Here is a 13,681-nt window from a genome sequence, read left to right as displayed (position 1 = left end):
CCCGAGCGGCCGCCGGCCTCCCGACCCACCGGCCCACCAAGCCCCCGACCCGCCGACTCGCCGACCCACCGGGCTCCTGACCCGCCGATCCCCCCGATCCCCAGACCCACCGACCACGGCCGGGCCCGCGCTGAGTCACAGCCTGGACTCAGCGCCCGACCTGCCGCCGGCCCCAAGAGCCTGGGGCTTTGGTCGCCCGAGCCCCGAGGGACTCGGTGACCAAAAATAATCTTCCCGCTCCGGGACCAGCCGGGCCGCCCCCAGGGACCCCGGCGACAGCGGCCGCTTCCCCTGCGAACCCCAGGAGACCCGCGCCTTCTCGCCAAGGGCGCCCGCCACGTCGCCTCTGCTGCTTTAGGTCCTGCCGGGCCATTTGGGCTTCTTGTGTGTTTACTTACTTGGACAGTTGTACATGTCTACCTTTGATTTGAAATGAAAAAAAAAAAAAGGAATATAGTTCACCAAATTCCGGTAGGCGGCCGCTTAGAACTTTGTATAACGTGTGGATTACCTATAATAAGTATTTTTAATGGGATGAACAACGGAACACAATGCCATCACTTAAAATTATTTTGGTGAAGAGCTTGGTGTGGGAAGATGTTCATGATATTTTAGGAGAAGACTGTCCAGAATAGATTTTATATATATATAAAGTCACTGGAAGGTTTGGAAGCATATAGTCTGTAAGTTTTCTAACAGTGAGACCACAAGCCATTTTTATACCTTTTCTAACTCAATTTTTAAAAATTTTGTAATAAGAACATTAATAGTTTATAATATTTTGTAATAACAAGAATATTTTTAAAACAAGGAGAGAAAATTAAATAAATCAGAAAACTCCTTAAGAGGCGAACCGGAGCCGGCAGATGGAAGGAGCCTTTGAGTGGGGCCCCCCTGTGGCCATGGAGACGTATTTCTTTTCAGAATTTCCTCTAAGTGGGACTCTCCTTAAGAGGACCCAGCGCACTACGTGCTCCGTACTTTGCTGGGCTTCGGGTCTGACCGCCGAGGTCTTAACGTGCACTTTGCTTCTTCTTCCTCAGCCTGGGCTGAACGTGCAGTAAGGGGGTCGTCCCGGATGCGTTCTTCTTTGTGTATGAAAGTGGAATTTCCCCCAGGTAGGGGCAACACTTTACCCAAACTGTGACGGGAGGTCTGTTACGGGTGCCTGATTTTCCTGTTCTCACTGACGCTAGCCCAGCTGTTTTGTGATGTCCTTCCCCCATCCTCAGCTTTCAGGGATTGCTCTCAAATGTGGAGGCGGGGGTCGGGTGGGGTTTCCGGATTGGAGCCCCTTGCCCCCTTTTGCCTTTGGGAGGAAATACTTGAGCTGGCAAAGTCGACCCACTCACTATAGGAGAATGTTCTGGAATCTGCTCTGAGATCCTTTTCCTAATTTTTTCCCTCTAGCTCTTCTCCCGCACGATTTGTTTCGTTCCCAAATAACACATCCCCTCTGCCAGGGATGAACCCCTATTTTGTGGGCCTGAAGGTTGCCTAATTTCGGGAATATTATTAAGGGGAAAAAAACCTTCACAAAATTACACTTTTTAAAAAGTAGGTACAGAACTGGTACAAGGGGTATGTCCTAAAGCTTCGTTGGCTTCATAGTAAAGTCCTGAATTAAAAAAAAAATCCACCAGAACATTGCCAAGTCTTGTCTAGGTTGGGCCCTGTGCGGGTGCGGGTGTGTGTGTGTGTGTGTGTGTGTGTGTGTGCAGGGGGCGGGTAGTGTGGGGAGAACTGGAATTCAGAGACCTGAAGGTCCTACTGTTAACTGGTTGGTCCCTGGGCAAGTCCGCCAGCCTCTCAGGGCTCTCCTCCCTCGCGTGCACACTGAGGAGATTGGATCAGGCTATTCTGTAAACCTTCCTGGGTCTGGTCGTCCTTTCACCACCAATTTTCTTTGACACTGGACCCAACTGAAGATCACTGTGTCTGCTCGCACTGCAGCCTATGTGCTGGTGACTCCGCGTGATCGCTTGCTTATATTCTCATGACACCATGTGTTAGTCGGCTCCTGGATTACCTTGAAGAAGAGGCTTCTTCCTTCTCAAGGAAACAGAGGTGTTGTCTCCATGGTGATATGCCCCCCCCCCCGGTCTTGGTGTGGTCCCGGCACTTCATGAGGGATACCTGCCTCATGGAGGAGGAGAGCAGTGTGGGGCAGCGCATTTAAGTGTCCATCTGTGTCCCTTGAATGAATTCTTCCCAGGAGAGAGGATCTGATTGGGTTGGTTCTTACATCCAATAGGCAGTGCCCCTTTTGAGCGGAGTTGAAAGCCAAGGCCCCACAAAGGGATTTGGAGGCCAGAATAGCATTGCTACATTAACTTTTTGCACTTGGCATAAACTGCCAGCAGCTTTATGTAAAGAGAACTGCTCTCTACATACTTTCCTCCAAAGGGAGTTGTGGGGGTGAGAAACCTTTAAAATTTGAGAGCCTCTTCCAGTACGCTTCCTCATCTGCTCTGGCCCATTGTGCTGGGTATATCTCGGGCGAGGACAGTGACTTGTTCCTCTTTGCATCCCTAAGACTGGTAAACCACCTTGCACACAACTGGTAAGAAAGTGTGTGCGTGCATGCACGTACGTGATATGTAAGGTTTTCTTTTTTCTTTTTCTTCAAATGGGGCCAACTTTTTAAAGTAGATAAAACTTGAACTGGATCTTGAAGGATGGGAAGAATTTTAATAAGCAGAGAGCATCTCAGGCCAGAGGGTGGTCGCAGAGACGTGAGCTGGGAAACAGCATAGGAAAAAGGGGTGGGGCGAGAAGGTACCATGCATATTTGGGGGAAGAAACGTGGTCCAGTTTGGCCAGGACTTTGAATCACAAAGGAAAAGAGATTGAGCTGTATTGTAACAAGCTTTACAGACATCATTCAGGCTGAGAGGCTGGATTGGAGAACTGGGCTTGAGCAGGGAATAAGCCAGTCATGGTGCTGACAGGGAGACTGACATGAGGGTGATGTGCCGGTGGGGTTGAGGTAGTAAAAGGTTAGTCAGGAGGCTGCTACTGCAAAAGTCCGAGCATGAGGTGAGATCAAAACAAGGTCTTTTTTTTTTTTTTTAAACAAGCTCCTAGTAGAGATTAGGGGTAGGGGCGGGTTAGGGCTCTGATGCACTCTCAAGTCTGGGAAACCTTCCACCTAAGACAAGGATCCACTGCAAAGCATCCCTGCTAGCTGGCCCTCCAGCCTCTGTTTGCAAAAAGAACGAAGACAACCCTCCTTGGATTGACAGTTAAGACCTTCCATGGTCTTTCCCTCCACTTCCCATTTTGGGGCTCAGTGCGTCCATATACGTGTCATAAATAGGCATGAGAATTTCCACTCCCATACCTTTGCTCATAATCTTTCCCTGCCTCTTACCCACCTAAAGCCCCACCAGCTCATGCCTAATTCTTCTGCCAAACCTTTCCCTCTGCATCAGGACTCAGCCAACTCTGCCTAGGCCAGGCTCTTGGCTTTAATAGTGGTACCATTCATTTGGTACTTAGAGAAAAATTATGACACAAGGTAAGAGTGTCTGACCCCGCCATAGATTGTAAGAGCGAGGTTAGATCTTTCTTTTCTTCTCTCCCCTGCAGTGTCTGATACAGGGTTGGTTTACAGAGTAATCACATAACTGTTTGTTCTAGGTGCTGTGATGAACTATGGTCCCAAGAATTCATCACATTCCTCTGGTCTACAACCTAGATAATCTGGGGCAGGTGGTCACTGAGCATCTGCAGCTCCCCTAGTAGGAGCCTGGTGAGGCTGGTGAACATGAGCCCACAGGTCATCCCAGGGGAGGGGAGAGGCCTGAAGCATGTGCTCAGAGGTAGTGGCTGCTGACCGGGAGCCCCTGCGGGTACTTCCTTGGGTACTGACCTCAGTTTTTCTGGCTGCTCCCTTAGGTTTGCGGTTTTCTCTTGGAACCAGGCACGCAGCCCAAGGGTTCAGTCCCATGTCTTTCAAAAAGGTCGTGGTAGTCTTTACTGCTGTTCACCTAATATTTCCAGTCCGCTTCCCTTGAGGGAAATGGCTGGATTGTGCTTCCTGGACTTTTCTGGTTGAGTTGGGCCATGCGGCAAGTTCTGGCCAATGAGCTGTCATTTCTGCGCTGAGCATTTAATTATAGGTTGGGGCCCTCCAAAGATTTCTTTCCCTCTGCCATGGTGGGAGAAGGTGGCTGTTTTATTACCCTGAATCCTGAAGGAAGGAGACATTGAGTAGGCTCCTGGTCAGCCCCGATGAGCACATACCAAGCATGAAACAGCCCTTTGCTGTCGTAAGCCCCATGACTTTGGGGTGGATTGTGACCACAGCTGACCCTGGCCCGTGCTGGCTGGTACCCGGGCTTGGCGAAAGCCGGCCAGGCATCTGGGCAGGTGTCCTCTGCAGTGGCTGGTGTCCTTTCAAGCTTGACTTCTCTCTCACAGGAGCCTTTCTCACACCCAAGGGTCAGAAGGCGCCAAGGGCCCGCAAGGAGAGCGTGCCCTGCAGCTCTCAGGGCAGCGGAGTGCTGGAGGCCCGGCCTCTGGCTCTGGAGCCCCTGTGTGGGGCGAGGGGGAGCGCCAGGCCCCTTCTAGAGGCGCTGGAGGAGAGCTGCAGGGGGCGGTCCGGGGAGCTACCTCCATGCCAGCTCTCCTGTTGGGGGCTCTGCAAGTCTCTAGGCTCGGATGGCTGTGGACCAGCACTTCACAAACATTCCACAGCACAGCGAGCGCACAAGCACCGCGAGGAGCAAATGTGTGTCCTGGGGGTGTGGACCTGGCCCGACATGGCCCTCAGCAAGCCGGGGCTTGTACTGGAGGGTTGTGCTTTATGACCCAAATGCACCTCGTAGTCCCTGTATGGCACTTCATGCTTGTTTGAATTTTAAAAGATTGTTTGCCTTATGATCCACTGAAAAAAGCTGATTTGGTGCATCAAGTCCCTTCTCTTACTCCCACCCCCTTGTCACTCTGGGCCTCCCTTCTTGGGGGTGGGGGGGTCCTGGCCTCAGTCTGAGAAGTGCAGCTCCCGGGAGGTTCTGTTTCCACTGTGGTGACACCACCCTCAGCCAGCCTGGAGGGAAGCTCCTGTTGTGGCTTTAGAGAGCCGAGGGCAGGGTGGGCATGTGGCAGATGTGTGGAGGACGCTTCAGTGCTCGGGCAGCCAGGATTGGCCTTCATGCTTTCTAGAAACTTCCATCGCCTCAGTTATTCTGATGTGATGATGTCAAAACCTGCCTGTGCTGAAATGTGACTGCCAACAACTTAGGCGGTTGCTCATCCCAGGGCCTTGCATCTTCCCTGGGGTCAGAGCTTTGAGTCTCAGGAATGAAGAATCGAGCCTTTGGGCATTCCAGGTTCCCTCAGCAGAAGGAAAGGCTCCAGGCCTGGATGTTCCAGGGCAGAAGTGAGGTCACCTTGAGCCAGTAAAGCTGAGGAGAAGAGCGAGAGAAGATAGGTGGCCCTTACTTTCAGCAAACTTCAAATGCGGAAAATCCAGACTTAGGAAACTATCCTCAGACTTTGTTTTCAGATGTAGTTTAAAGAACTCAATAGCTAAAGTGATTGAATTTCCCGATAACTAAGTTCCCCAAAGCTTTTGAAAATAGTGTTTTAGTTTAAAAAAAATTAGACTTCTCACCATGTACATTCAGGGACACTTACTGTAAAGAACATAGTCCACCCGGGCAGTGACATTATTAATTATAACAGAAACAAGCTTATTACTCAGATTCTGACTCATATTTACAAGAGATTTTGAAGTTTTATAAGGCTGACCCTTGAGTTGTCAATATTTGATGACCTCATAATGAATATAATACTGCCTGTGGCTTTTGGAGGAAGTCTGTCACATCAAAGGCTAGTCAGATGAAATTAGGAGTATTTTATAAGGACACGGAGTCCTTCCTAGCTTGGTGAGGGACAAATCCCATTCAGTAGAAATTAGTCAACAAGCCCGTCCTGAATACCTACAGATCCTCAGGTTGGTGCTGGGCGTGGAGAACCTATAATCAAAGTGACTATATTTTCTAAACAAAAGCCCAGAGTTTTCAGTAAAACAAAGGATTTTTATGTCACTTACTGGGGCTAAAAGATACTCTGAGAGATGTAATTTAGACCCCCAAATAGAAAAATCTGGGACAGTTTTTAGATTCATCTGGATAAAAAAGAAAGTATCTGAGATGATAATTGTCCTAGGGAAACGAGCACGCAGGGCCATTTGTTCAACAGACACTGCTCAGGGTTAAGCACAGGAATGACAGACGCTGACGCTGCCTCGAGGAGCCCGCTGTCGGGTGGGAGACGACCGCGCATACCAGCCCTGATGCGGGAGGTGGTGAAACAACATTCAGCTGCGGCATGAATGCTAGGTCCTTCCTGGGAGTCAGGGCGGCTGCTTCTTTTTTTTAAATAATTGGAGTATAGTTGATTTGCAATACTGTGTTAATTTCAGGTGTACAGCAAAGTGATTCAGTGATGCATGTATATATAGTTTTTTTCAGCTTATTTTCCAGTATAGCTTATTATAAGATACTGAATATTATTCCCTGTGTTACACAGTAAATCCTTGTTGTTTATCTGCTTTGTATGTAGTGGTGTGTATCTGCTAATCCCATACTCCTAATTTATCCCTCTCTCCCTTTCCCCTTTGGTAACTGTAAGTTTGTTTTCTATGTCCGTGAGTCTATTTTTGTGTCATAAATAGATTCATTTGTATTAGTTTTTAGATTCCACCTATAGGTGATATCATATAATATTTGTCTTTCTCTGACTTAAAAATATGGGATGCTTCATAAATTGCATGTCTTCCTCGTGCAGGGGCCATGCTGGTCTCTGTATCGTTCCCATTTTACTACATGTGCTGCCGAAGTGAGCACAGGGGTGGCCTCTGGAATCACACAACTTGAACTGAGAAGTGTATGGTCAGTAGGAATTTGCTAGGCAGACAAGAGGGCAGGTGAGGAACATTCCAGACAGGGATCAGACTGTCTGAAGCATGGGCGAACAGGACATTAAACGAGACTCTTCTAAATAACTCACAGAAATTAGAAAGTGCATTGAAACAAATGATGATGAAAATAGAATGTATGTAAAGTTTGCATATTACACCCCAAATCATACTTAGATGGGCATTTAAAACCTTAAACTCATATATTAGGAAAGGAAGAAAAGCTGAAAAATCGGTAACAGAAGAAACCATTTCAAGAAATTAGAAAGAGAACCACAAATTAAACCCAAAGAATGTAGGAGGAAAGAGATAATACGGATAAGAATGTAAATTAATGTTCATAGAGAGGCTTGTTGGTCAGTGAAAAAAAACTGATGAGCCCTTAGCAAGACTGATCAAGAGGGAAAGAAGGCAGGCACGTGGAGGGAACGGAGGATGCTGAATGAGAGAGTATTTCAGAGCCTGGAGACATTGGAGACGTGAAAGAGGAATATTTTGACCAACTTGGTGTCAAGGAATCTGAAGAGTTAGTGGCAATTTTCAAGGAAAATGTCAAACTCCTTGAAAAATATAATTTCTTAAAACTGACCAAGAAGAAATAGAAACTTGAATCCTTTTATATCTGTTAAATAGATTGTAATGAGAATCCTTCTCAGAAGGAAAACTTGAGGCACAGACGGTTTCACTGGTGAATTCTTCCAAATATGGAAGAACTACTCATCTTATATACAATCTTCCAGGGACTTAGAAAAATAAGGACTGCTTTCCAACATGTTTTATGAGGCCAATGTAGCATTGATATTAAAACCGGAAAAGACAAGAGAGGAATATTACAGGCCAGTTTCTCTTATGAATTAGATGAAGCCAACAATACCTAAAAGGATCAAATATCATGGCCAGATTTATTCCAGGAATTCAAGGTTGATTTGACATTTAAAAATCAATTAATATAATTCATCACATCAATAGAATAATGGAGAAGAATCATAGAATCATCTTAGTGGATGAAGAAAAAGCATTTGAAAACATCAGCATCTATTCATGATAAAAAACCTCTGAGAGTACTCTTAATAGACAGTGTAGTTTGCTATTGCTGCTGTAACAAATAGCCACAGACTCGGTGGCTTAAAACAAAGCACGTTACATACACTTACGATCATCACCGCTACAGCCGGCAAGGAAGAGGCAGGTCACGGTCTAGATCACATTCAGGATCCGGAGGTAGGTGATACTCTCGCTCAGGCAGCAGGAGCAGGGAAGGAGGTCAAGATCAGCATGTCCTCAGAGATTAAGGTCTGTCTTTTTTGTAGGTCAAGGTCAGCTTCACTCAGACCTGATCTGGTTTTATAAAAGGATCAAGGTATTTCCAATCCTGATCTAGGTCAATATCAAGATCCAGGTCTTGGGGGAGGGGTAGCGCTCAGTGACAGAGTGCTTGCTTAGCACGCCTGAGGTCCTGGGTTCAATCCCTAGTACCTCCATTACATAGTCAATTTAAAAATTCAATAAGTAAATAAACCTAATTACCTCTTCCCCTGCTAAAAAAAAATTGAGAAACCAAAACAAAAATAAAAAAAAAGATCCCGGTCTCTTTCATGACCAAGAAGCAGCTGATCAAAGTCCAGGTCTCCATCTCCAAAAAGAAGTCATTACGCCATGAGACGTTGGCAAAGAAGTGCAAGTCCTGAGAGAGTGGACTGAAGTTCTCAAGTTCACCTTTTAGGGAAAAGTTATTTTGTTTACATTACTATAAGGGATGTGTGATGTCAGTAAAGTGTAACCCAGAGAAAGGTGTTTCAACCATCTAATTAAAACTGGTCTGGACCATTACTCTGTAAACTCACTGCAGTTAAGATAATATAAATTTTTGTTGAATATATAAATATCCCATGGTCTGAAATGTGGATTTTTATTTGGCACATTTAAATAAAATATTTCTAACTAGGAAAAAAACAAGAAAACTTCTATAGTAAGCATCACATTTAATCAGGAGATACTGGAAGATTTTCCTCTGAGATTGGGGAAGGGGCAATGACACCTGTGTTACCACTTCTGTTCAACTATGTTCCCAATGTCCTGGCTCGTGCAATAGGGAGAGAAAAACAAATAAAAGGAACAAATGATCAAAAAGCAAGAAATAAGATTGTCATTACCCACAGATGATATTATTGTATGTGCAGAAAATCCAAAACAATATACAGAAGAACTATTTGAATTAACAAATGAATTTACCATGTCACAAGTCACCTGATACAAGGCGAATATACAAAAATCAGTTCTGTTTCTATATGGCAGAAATTTAAAAGTTAGAAAAATTTCAAACAATTCTATTTTCAGTAACATAAAAAACAATTACCGAGGAATAAAAATAAAGATGTACAGATCTCTTTATGAAAAACTATAAAATATTACTGAGAAAAATTAAAGACCTAAAAAATGGTAGGATATATACTAAGTTAACAGAATGAAGAACTAGCTACAGTAACAGTACCCGTTCTCCTCCTGTATTAATCTATAGATTCAGAGTAATCTCAACCAAAATCACATAATTTTTGGTTGATATTTATACATTGATTCTAAAATCTGTGTGGACATTCAAAGGACCGGGAACAGCAAAACACTCATGAAGTAGGGGGAAAGGTGGAGGAATCGCAAGACCAGATACGCTGTACATAGTAATTAAGACAGTGTAGTATTGATGTGTAATAAACATACAGATCAATGGAACAAAACAGAAAGTCCAGAAACAGACCTACACACATGTGGACACCTGACTGATGACAAATTCGGTGTGGCAGAGTAGTGAGGGAAAGAATGTTTTCCCAGCCAACAGTGCTGAGTTGGTTGGATAACCATATGGGGAAAATGGTCCAGACTCTCACATAGGACACTAAAAGCAATTCCTGCTGCACTGTAGCCCTGCACTTAAAAAATAAAACAATATGTTTCTGGAAGAAAACTATAAAAGAATATCTTTATGGCCTGGGAAAAAGGTAAAGATTTACTAAAGAGAGCTCCCAAAGCACTAAACATAAAAGAAAAGCTTGATAAATCAGACCATATAATTAAGCATTTGGCTTATCAGACACCACTACTGAGAAAGTTAAAGGTCAAAGAGAAGATATTTAAAAGGTGTGTAATTAACAAAGGACTTACCTCCAAATATAAAAGTAATGACTACAAGTCAGTGAGGAAGAAGACAGGACAACCCAATAGGAAGATGGGACTGGAGCAAGCACTTCACAAAAAACAATATCCAAGTGGCCAGTAAATTGGTACATATTGCCACTTTGGAAAATTTATGTCATTAATTACCAAAACAGAATAACTGCATACCTATGATGCAGAAAGGCTACTCCTGGGTGTATACGTAACAGAAGTGTGTACATGTGTTCAAAGACACATACAGGAATTTTTACATCTGCTTCTTCCTAACAGCCCTAAGCTGGCAGCAACCCAAACGCTCTTCACTAGTAGCTTAGCTAAATAAATAATGAATATTCATATAGCAGAATAGTATACAGCAATGAAAGTGAACAAACTTCCTACATACAATAGCATGGCTGGATGCCACAAACATAACAAAGGGAGAAAGACATATAAAGTTCAAAATAAGCCAAAAAATGGTGTCAGAAGTTAGAATACTGGTCACTTCTGGAGAGATGACGTTATGACTGGGTGGATGCAGAGGGTGGTCTTTGGGTACTGGTAATGTTTTTTCCTTCTTTTTGTTTTTAAATTAAGTTCTAAAACTAATTTTTTTTTAAGTTTTCAGTTTGAAAAGCCTCAAATCTGTAGAAAAGTTATAAAAAAGTACAATGAAAATTTTTATACCCTTTACCCAACTCAACAACGGTTAGCATTTTTCCACATTTACTATTTCTGGCCCCGCCCCTCTGTATATATATTTATATATTTTCCCAATTCATGAGAAAGTTGGTTGAAGCCATCCTGGCACCCTAAATATTTCAACATGTAATTTCTAAGAAAAGGGCATTCTCCTGCATAACCACAATACACTCAGGGAGTTTATCAGTGATACAGTCAGATCATCTATTATGCAATCCATATTCTGTATTTTTCAATTGTCTCAATAATGTCATTGATAGTTCATTTATTTCCAATGCAGGGTCCAGTCGAGGCTCAGGCATCGTATTTAATTGTCCCTGTTTTAAGGTCCCTTTGATCAGGAATCATTTTCTAGTTTTCTGTTTTCTTTCATGATATTGACACTTTTGAAGGGTTTGAACCTATTGTCTTGCAGAATGTTCCTGCAGTCCACATATATACCACAGCGTGGCTGGATCTCACAAAAATAACATTGGGAGACAATGTATGTAAAGTCCAAATATAGGCCACAAATGCGTTAAAAGCTGAGATAGTGGCTACTTTTGGGGAGAGAGATTTGTCTGATTATTTCCTCATTATTTAAATTAAAGGTCAATATTTTAGCAAAATGACTACATAGATGATATTATGTCCTTCTCAGTGCGTTACATCAAGAGGAAATGATGTTAGTTTGCCACAGTATTGATGAGGTTGAATTTGATGAATTGATTGAAGTGCTGTTTGACAGATTTTTCTATATCCAGTTCCCTAACAGTTTTCATCTGAACAATTTAGCATCCATTAATGATTCTTATCTAAATCAATTTTTACCAATAATGATTATAAAATGATTATTTTTCTATCCTTCCTTTCACATTTATTAGCTAATTTTTTGTAAAGATTTTGTACAGCTTTCCCCTCTCTACCTAAAATTTAAAAAAAACTTACTAACATGGATCCATGGATTCTTTAATAAGCTATAATCCATTCTTCTCTTCATTTGTTTTGATGTTCAAATTGTCCCAAACGCAGCTCGTAGTGAGTCTCTTCAAGATAGTCCTGAGTTCTGTCGACAACTCTCCATCAGTTTTTCAGTACTTTCCTACTTTCTGGCACAATATGTTCCATAATTACATTTTTGGTTTCCTGTCCAGCCCTGGAACCAGCCAAATCTTCAAGTTTCTGTTCTTTTTAATGATGGTTAATTTAATAACCATGATATGGACATTAGGAGTGCTCATTGCAACAGAGATGTTGTTTCTAGTGCCTTTTCAGAGGGCAGAGTTAGGACGTGTGTGTGTGTGTGTGTGTGTGTGTGTATGCTTGTGTATTCACGTGTGTATTCACACAGCTACTGACAATTCCAGGCCAGCTCCACAGTTCTTCCTTACCCATCTCCAGTCCATATTTATATCACCTGTCTCTCACAATTAGAACCCTGTCTCCCCAAATATCAATATATTTACTCGTTTGCTCAAAAAATAGGTTTTGTAAGTTATAGCATTTGGTTCCAGGTGCAATGTTAAATAGAAACACTGCTAACAGGAGGGTGTTTACTGTTACGTAGACAGTGTTATGATACGCACAACGCTGTTGAGTGAGGGGCGTCCTTCTGAAGGACAGGCTCGATGTGAAAGATCTCTTCTTAAGAAAAGGAGTCAAAATAAAAAAGAAAAGAAAAGAAAGAAAGAAACACTGCTAACAGGCATCCGTGCCTTGTTTCCAGTTCTCAGGAGAAGCCGTATGATGTTGCCCGTTGGGTGTGATGCCTGGTGGACGTGTTTGTCTTCGTTTGTTCTGCAGACACCTCCGATGGATATTTTTTGAGTATTTTTCTTTTAAGCAAGAGAAATTTTAATATGGGGATTTCCCTAATTCCTTCCTTGCTTTTTTTCCTTTTCAACAAGAGAGGCGAACATTTCCAAGGGAGCCAGGAGACCAACATGCAAGAATGCTAGGTGAGAATGCATCACGATCTGTGAACTGGCTCATCTCTGGCAAGAAAGAAGAGAACCCCAATGCATGGAAATGTACACGCTCAAGTTTAGATAAACAGATATGAAAATACCAGCAGTGTTCATTTGGCTGGTGGTACCCGAGATAATTTGCACTTACTCCATACTTAGATGTCTTCGCTAATTTTGCTATCTTTACTTCCATCCAACAAATGTTTATGACATAGCGACTTCACACTTAGTGCTGTGTTAGGCACTGCAGAAAGATACAGAGAGACTATCTTTTTACTTTTCCAACAATGTAAAAAACATGTCACTAAATTAAATTGATGGATGGTGAGAGGATATTTCCCTTGTCCTGGATTTCTTTTGCAAGCCCCTGTGTATTCCAAGCTCTGGTCTCCTGCACACAGCTGTAACAGGCACTTTCACCACCTTTTGGGATCTACGTGGCCTTCAGATCTTGGGGTGGTGTTGGCCAGGGGCTAGGTTCGCGTCCTAGGGCCGCAGTGCTGTGCCTCAGGCCAGGGGTTTGTCCAGTGGAGGCATCTCTGGTCCTGATTCTCAGGGAAGTCCCTTCTGCTCCAGCTGTGCTGACCTCTGGTTTAAGGGCCCTTGGGACAGCTGAGGCGACTTCCTAGGCCCCAGGATGGCGGTTGTGGCCCCTTGGGCAAAAAGTTGAAATAATTTGTCAGGATTCAGTCAAGACCCTGCTGAAAGCCAAGAAATAGGTGTGGTGAGAGGAAAGAAGGGCTTAGAGGATGAGCTGGGCAACTGAGCCCCACCTACGCCTCATCCACCCAGCAGGGGAGAGGGGGAGGGTGGGGAGGAGGAAGACAGTGCTGGGGGCAAGTTTAAAGTAGATGGAGCTTGCTGAGGTGAGGAAGGCAGGGGTGGTCCAGCTCTTAGCAATGATTTTTCCAGCAGGTGCCTTCAAAGTGGTACCAAGAAAAATGAGACTGAAAGATTG

At 43.8% G+C, this 13,681-nt stretch overlaps 1 long non-coding RNA gene and 1 other non-coding gene across 2 annotated transcripts; one reads left to right on the top strand and one right to left on the bottom strand.

The window, feature by feature from the left end:
- The first annotated feature begins 34 nt into the window (after nt 1-34).
- Nucleotides 35-13,058, top strand: LOC140697281 (uncharacterized). The gene is made up of 2 exons (XR_012074157.1): nt 35-1,118; nt 12,664-13,058. It is a non-coding gene; the product is annotated as an uncharacterized lncRNA (long non-coding RNA).
- Nucleotides 6,755-6,857, bottom strand: LOC116278984 (U6 spliceosomal RNA). Its single transcript, XR_004188328.1, has one exon. It is a non-coding gene; the product is annotated as a U6 spliceosomal RNA (small nuclear RNA).
- Nucleotides 13,059-13,681: the final 623 nt, after the last annotated feature.

This window comes from Vicugna pacos, chromosome 7 (assembly GCF_048564905.1).
Source record: "Vicugna pacos chromosome 7, VicPac4, whole genome shotgun sequence".
Classification (NCBI taxonomy): domain Eukaryota; kingdom Metazoa; phylum Chordata; class Mammalia; order Artiodactyla; family Camelidae; genus Vicugna; species Vicugna pacos.
Note: the sequence above shows the minus strand (reverse complement) of the source record. Positions and strands in the feature narration are given on the sequence as shown.